Source organism: Rhipicephalus microplus, chromosome 7, assembly GCF_043290135.1.
Source record: "Rhipicephalus microplus isolate Deutch F79 chromosome 7, USDA_Rmic, whole genome shotgun sequence".
Lineage (NCBI taxonomy): Eukaryota > Metazoa > Arthropoda > Arachnida > Ixodida > Ixodidae > Rhipicephalus > Rhipicephalus microplus.
In genome coordinates, this window is record NC_134706.1 from 65,631,976 (window position 1) to 65,638,985 (window position 7,010).

Genomic DNA, 7,010 nt, shown 5'->3' on the forward strand with positions numbered 1-7,010 from the left:
TTCACTACTTTCTTTGTTTCAATTGCTTTTTTTTATTCTCTTTCATTATTTTGCATTGTCTTCTTTTTCTTTTTCCTTTCCTGCTTGACATTCTTCTTTTTTTAACTCCTTCTTCCTTCATTTGTTTCTTCCTTCGTTCCTTTCCTTCTTTTATTTGTTTACTTGTTTCTATCTATCTCTATTATGTCGTTGATGTTCCCATTCTGCATCTTTTTGTTTCTTTTCATTGATGCTTTCTTTCTGTCTTTTATTCTTTCTTTCAATTTTAAATCCTCTACGTCTTTCTCCTCGCGTTCTCAGACACCGCCATTCCAATCACGAAGCCTGCCCCACCGCGGTGGTCTAGTGGCTAAGGTACTCGGCTGCTGACGCGCAGGTCGCGGGTTCGATTCCCGGCTGCGGCGGCTGCATTTCCGATCGAGGCGGAAGTGTTGTAGGCCCGTGTGCTCAGATTTGGGCGCACGTTAAGGAACCCCAGGTGGTCGAAATTTCCGGAGCCCTCCACTACGGCGTCTCTCATAATCATATGGTGGTTTTGGAACGTTAAACCCCCACAAATCAATCAATCAATCGCGAAGCCAATCCAGGATTCCGAGTGAGCTAAAAAAGCCATGGAGTCTCCTGAGCACTCAGTGTCAAAAACTAAGGCAGCTCTTTGCAAACAGATATGCAAACCTGCAAGGCGATTTGTCGGTTGAAGCTTCGAACAGCTTTCCTTTGTTCTTCCTTTTTTCACCCTGTTTTTCTTTAAAGTTTTTCGCCCTCACCGCGTTGATCTTGTGACTTAGGTACTCGGCTGCTGACCCTAAAATCGCGGGATTGAATCCCGGCTGCGGCGGCTGTATTTACGATTTAGGCGGGAATGTTGTAGGCTCTTGTGCTCAGATTTGGGTGCAGGTTGAAGAACCCCAGGTGGTCAAAATTTTCGGAGGCCTCCACTTCGGCGTCTCTCATACTTGTATGGTGGTTTTGGGACGTTGAAAACCACAAATCGATCCATCAATCTTTAAACTTCCTTTGTCTGTTTCGCGATTTTATCTCAGAAACTGCTTTCTTGCTCTGTGACGGGACTTGGACCTTCAGCCGCGAGCTTAACGGTGTGACGCTTCAGATGCTACGGGACACAATACTCGTGATGTTGTCGTATCTAAGGAGTAATGACCTGTGGCAACGAGAAATGGCAAGTAACTCAGATAGAAGATCAGATTTATGTATCGCAAGCCACTGATGTGTGGTGAGTTCACGATCAATTAAAGAGAACGAAAAATCGTGCGTGCGAATATGCACGATCTCATTTGCACTTTTCGAGCGTGCTTCCGTGCATGCTCGCCGACACCGGGCTCAGTACGACTTGTTGTCGGGCGAGTCGTTTAACGTCAAAGGGGTACGTGACAGCCCAAGCTTAGAAAGAAACACACGAGAAAAGACGTGGAATAGAGCACTCTATCTTTCTATACCCCTTAATTCTTTTCTGGTGCCTCGCTTTTCTAAGTTTGCGCTTGTTCCGAACACCTTCGACGCCAGCTTTGCTGCGTACCACGCCGAAATCTACGAGATATATAAGCTTAAGATTACGAGAAACGTTTTAGGGGGAAAACACTTTAGGGTTGCAGAAAAACCGTCATCGCCGAGGCTCGTCGTATAGCCCATAGTCGAAGCGCGTTAAGGTGCGAGACATCTGTGCCCAATTTCAGTCTACAGAGCGTAAGTTGTGCGCATATGGCTTTACAAAAATGATAGGCCACAACATCATAAAAAGATTGAAATTGAACCACGCATCAGTCGAATCATTATAGAACCAGCAGTTAACAAGAACAAAATAAACAATGTTAACGAGAACAAATTGGATGGCCCCAACACTGTACAAGCGTCTTACTAACATGTGCGCAAACCATAAAACAACCCAAACCGACTCCACTCGTTTTAGGAATGCACTAGTAAACTCGCAATCGTAAATTATGCTTACCGGCGTAAGGCTTATTGGCTGTTTAGTGTATTCTTTGTGGTTTGAGTTCAGCTGTATTTTAATAAGGTGTACTCCTTGTACGTACAAGTTTACCAATCTTCATGATAATGTGTTTACGTATTCCTGCAGTTATTTTTTGTTCAGCTATACTTTCGCCCTTCCCCACTATAATTTACAAATGTACCCTGAGGGTTTCAGAAATAAATAAATAAATAAATAAATAAATAAATAAATAAATAATAAAATAAATAAATAAATCTGTGAACAACTAAACACCGCCATGGTGGTCTAGTGGGCTAAGGTGCTCGGTTACTGACCCGCAGGTCGCGGGATCGAATCCCCGCTGCGGCGGCTGCGTTTTCTATGGAGGCGAAAATGATGTAGGTTCCTTTGCACAGATTTGGGCGCACGTTGAAGAACCCCAGGTGGTCTAAATTTCCGGAGCCATTCACTGCAGCAGCTCTCATAATGATATGGTGGTTTTGGGACGTTAAATCCCACATATCAATCAATCAATCAATCAATCAATCAATCATTGTGAACAACAAAAAGGTCATATTAATCACAAGAAACAGAACAAAAAGCCACAATAGCGTAAAAAAAGCGAAATTTAAAAAAAAAGCATATGACAAAGAAAGACTAACTAGAACATAATAGAAGGCTGTTGACCAGAACGAAATAGAAAGCCGTGACTCCCAATTCGATGCACTCTGCCTAACCGCATTTCAGCATTCACTTCATGAATAGAAAACACATTTTCTTCTGTTGTGCTGAGTACAAGACTTGCATATGCCTTGAGCACATGGACTCCCACTATTGATAATTGATTTGTAGGGTTTAACGCCCAAAAACCATCATTTGATTATGAGAGACGCCGTAGTGGAGGGCTCCGGAAATTTTGACCACCTGGGGTTCTTTAACGTGCACCCAAATCTGAGCACATGGGCCTACAACATTTCCGCCTCCATCGGAAATGCAGCCGCCGCAGCCGGAAATCGAACCCGCGACCTGCGGGTCAGCAGCCGAGTACCTTAGCCACTAGACCACCGCGGCGGGGCAAAGGACTCCCACTGTGTATCATTAAAACTCTAGAGACACGCGCCTTTATTTGAAACATTTCTATTTGACCCTTCGCGAAACCTCGACACGGTAGAATTTCTATTCTATGTATTTCTATTCAATGTTCTCTCTTTGAGCAAGCCTCGTTTGCTTAGGCAGGCTCTCTGCCAGTCCGATTGCGAAGGGAGTTCACAAGGCCGAGCTACGTAAATGAACGACGGAATCTTTGTGTGTATGCAGAGCGCATGCCACGAAGGCAGCTCTTTGCAAACTGACATGCTGCGCCGCGTCTATGAATGCCAGGCATTCCAACCCTACAATGCGGCTTTCATATTGAATCTTACAAACACTCTTCCCTTTCTTTGCTTCTTTTTTCTTTCTTTCTTTCTTTCCTTCTTTATTTGTTTCTTCCTTTCTTTCTTTCCATCTTTTTTTCTTCCTTTCTTTCTTCTTTTCTTTCTTTCTCCCTCTCTTTTTTCTTTCTTTCCTGTTTTTCCTTCTTACTTATTTACTTACTCACTTACTTACTTACTTACTTACTTGCTTTTTCTTTCTTTCTTTCTTTCTTATTTCTTTTATTTGACCATGCGCAGTTCTGACAGGCCCTGATTATGCCATTGTGGCTATGTTGTCGACAGCAACGTTTTGTCGACTGCCATGTTTTCCTATCGCAATCATATGACCATAATAACGTCAGCCATCGAGCTTATCATTGAATCATTTTAAGTATTCTTAAAGTACGGGATTCATAACCTATGAAACAGGTTTCCAGTCATTAGTTCTGTCAGCATCAAAAAGGTACTTTCCTGGGCAAACATTTTAATTAAATGTAACCCCTCCTTCCGATGCCTAAATGGCTTCTAGGATAAATAAAGTCTAAAATCACCTAAATTATAAATTATTCACAAAATGTAGTCATTTATTACCTAGATCTATCAGTCTATTGTTGTGCCACAGATATGTTCCTCGTTCGGGAGCACGTCTCACGAGATCGAGCCCTGTTCCGACGAACTGTCTCCCCCCCTCCCAGCGCCGCCTTCCGTGCAGAAGAGCCGTGCAGTTCCGGGGATAACGTCGCTTCCTCCTCCGAACCACTTTGCAGTTCCGGGTATGGCTGCGTCTCCTCAGCCGAGCCACTGTGCCGTTCCGGGGAACTGGTCTCGCAGAAGAGTCCCAAAACGCTATTTAAGGCCGTGCCGGCCCCATGTTAGAGGATTTTGCCCCAGCCGACGTTGTCGTGCTGGCCGGCTCTGTACAAACGACAACCTGCTACAGTAAACGCTAATTTTGTTGCTGTTTTCAAAACGGATTGCCTCCCTGTTTCGCCTTCGGGCTAAGGCTTCAGCGAAGTCCGCTCGCCGCTCTTCGCCACCGCTACCATCGCGACAGAGCAAATTCCTAACACTATCTATCTATCTATCTATCTATCTATCTATCTATCTATCTATCTATCTATCTATCTATCTATCTATCTATCTATCTATCTATCTATCTATCTATCTATCTATCTATCTATCTATCTATCTATCTATCTATCTATCTATCTATCTATCTATCTATCTATCTATCTATCTATCTATCTATCTATCTATCTATCTATCTATCTATCTATCTATCTGTCTATCTATCTATCTATCTATCTATCTATCTATCTATCTATCTATCTATCTATCTATCTATCTATCTATCTATCTATCTATCTATTCTTGTCGTGCATATGCTGGAACCCTTTTCCTCCTTCCCGCTTGGAATTTAATCGTACGTGACAGTGAATTGTACGTAGATACGTTCTGCACACGATTGAAAGTGTATAATAGCTTACAATAGCATAAATTCTTAGGTATGCACTCCAAAGACTCAAGATTATATAGCAAAGCACTGCTCGCCCCCCCCCCCCGCGATGCCATTTTCATTTCATTATAATTAAAGTGACGTCTGTGCTGTAACGTGAGTGCCAGTGTTGCGTCAGACCATGAGCTATGCTATAAACGCCAGTGTAGCCAACATATCAGGTAATCCTACAATACGCACGCTACTAGTAAAACGCCAAAGGCGTCAATCGACTTCGTTAGTAGAGGCTAGAAGTGCGGCGCAGGCAGCTAACAACGTCGCATTAAACTGCATACTTAAAATCTGTCAGAATTTTCGCAGATGAGTGTATAGGTTTTATCGTTCGATTTCTGCTATATGGAGGCTCTTCTTCTCAAGCTTTACGCTAAATGAAGCGTGGTCGTATTACTATGCCAGCCTATCTTCGCTCTGAGGCTGAAAAGTTAAAGCACACTCTGTCTTTTTCTCGTTCCACACGGACTCCCTGCATGGTCGGGCCATGTCCACGTAATTTGCCGCATTCTAATCTTTTTTTCCAAGAGAAAGAAAATAAAAGTATTTGAACGCGTTGTCGCCAAGCACTCACTTATTAGGACTCGCTTGCAAGACTGAAGCAGCAGTGCTTTACAATTACGCAATGTGACTCAGACTTACAACTGAAGAGCTAATGCGAAACCACTGGAAAAAGAGGGGCAATCATTTCTTAAACTTCGCTTTTTTGCTCATTTTAACGTGCGCGCTTCCAAAGATTTCTCTTTTTGCATAAACGACAGCCTTCTCAATCAAGAAGCCTGGTCGAAAAAAATGTATATATAAAAAACATGTGCTTTCTTCGGGGTTATACAAGCAGTCATTTGAATATAACATGAGTGAGAAAACGTATTTTTTGTTCATTTTGGTATTGGCGGGGATAACGTCACTTCCTCCGCCGAACCACTTTGCAGTTCCGGGTATGGCTGCGTCTCCTCAGCCGAGCCACTGTGCCGTTCCGGGGAAATGGTCTCGCAGAAGAGTCCCAAAACGCTATTTAAGGCCGTGCCGGCCCCATTTTAGAGGATTTTGCCCCAGCCGACGTTGTCGTGCTGGCCGGCTCTGTACAAACGACAACCTGCTACAGTAAACGCTACTTTTGTTGCTGTTTTCAAAACGGATTGCCTCCCTGTTTCGCTTTCGGGCTAAGGCTTCAGCGAAGTCTGCTCGACGGCTCGCCGCTCTTCACCACCGCTACCATCGCGACAGAGCGAATTCCTAACAGTGGTTGGCAGCTACGGGATACGATATCCTACGTTTGGTAAATCTGATCGAATCTCTGAACACGAGGACGACCATCGTGATAGCGTTTGGCTACGCTGTGATACGCTATCCTACGTTTGGCACGCCGGATCAGACCCCTGGAAGCTCGAGCCCGACCGACCTGATATCAGAGTTTGGATACGCTGGTATACGCTACCCTGTTCTCATCGTTCGGCAAGCTGGGACAAGCGACCCCGGATCTCAACATCGGAAAGTTGGACCGGATCCCTGAAGGCCTGATACTGTTCGACGGCAGCCCCGAGTTGGACCATCGTCGGCTACTTTGGTTGGGTGAGTTCCCAACGTTTGCTGTTCATTTCGCCAGACCTCTTTAGCAGTTAGGAGAGCGTTTTTTGTTTTGGTGGTTATAATTTAATATTCACCCACTTTAAGCCACGAGATTAGTTTTAGAGTACGGTGAATATCAGTAGTAGAGCATCACGAGGGACGAGATCGCGATGGAGCAGTACCTGGCGCAGAACCTCCATGAAATTTGTGGAGCCATGGGGATTTCCGCCGGGTCCGCTGAAACAAAGGAAGCGATTCTCGAGGTGATGCAGGCAGAAAATGTGACTGCCGATGAGGCTGACGAGTTTTGGGAGCTCATTTGTGAGCAAAAGCAGAAAGCCGAGGAGTGTCGAAAAAGGAGAGAGCATGCTCTCAGAATGAAAGAGCTTGATCTTAAAATTCAAGCACTTAAATGGGATCGAGCTAAACACCAGCTCCACAACTTTCAGACAGGCGAGAACATCGCGCATTTTCTTGAGGATTTTGAAGTTGTCTGTTGTAATGTTGGTGTTAGCCGCGACCTTTGGGTGGAGAAGCTCGCCACGCTGTTGCCGCGCAAGATCGCGCACGTTTT